The following is a 219-nucleotide window of genomic DNA, read 5'->3' as shown; positions in this document are numbered from 1 at the left end:
AGGGCATGAAGGTTGTTTATGATGTGTGTAAACCTAGTCTGTAGATCACTTATTGATTCATCTTTCTTCATGCTAAACAATTCGTATTCATGCATGAGTGTATTTACACGAGCTCTTTTCATGTCTGTGGTGCCTTCATGTGTTTCCTGAAGAATGTCCCACATTTCCTTTGCTGATTTACAGTTTGATACCCTAAAGAATTCTTCTGCACACAAAGCA

The sequence above is a fragment of the Cicer arietinum genome, chromosome 7, assembly GCF_000331145.2.
Source record: "Cicer arietinum cultivar CDC Frontier isolate Library 1 chromosome 7, Cicar.CDCFrontier_v2.0, whole genome shotgun sequence".
NCBI lineage: Eukaryota > Viridiplantae > Streptophyta > Magnoliopsida > Fabales > Fabaceae > Cicer > Cicer arietinum.
The sequence above is the reverse complement of the archived record's forward strand: the minus strand, read 5'-3'. Positions refer to the sequence as shown.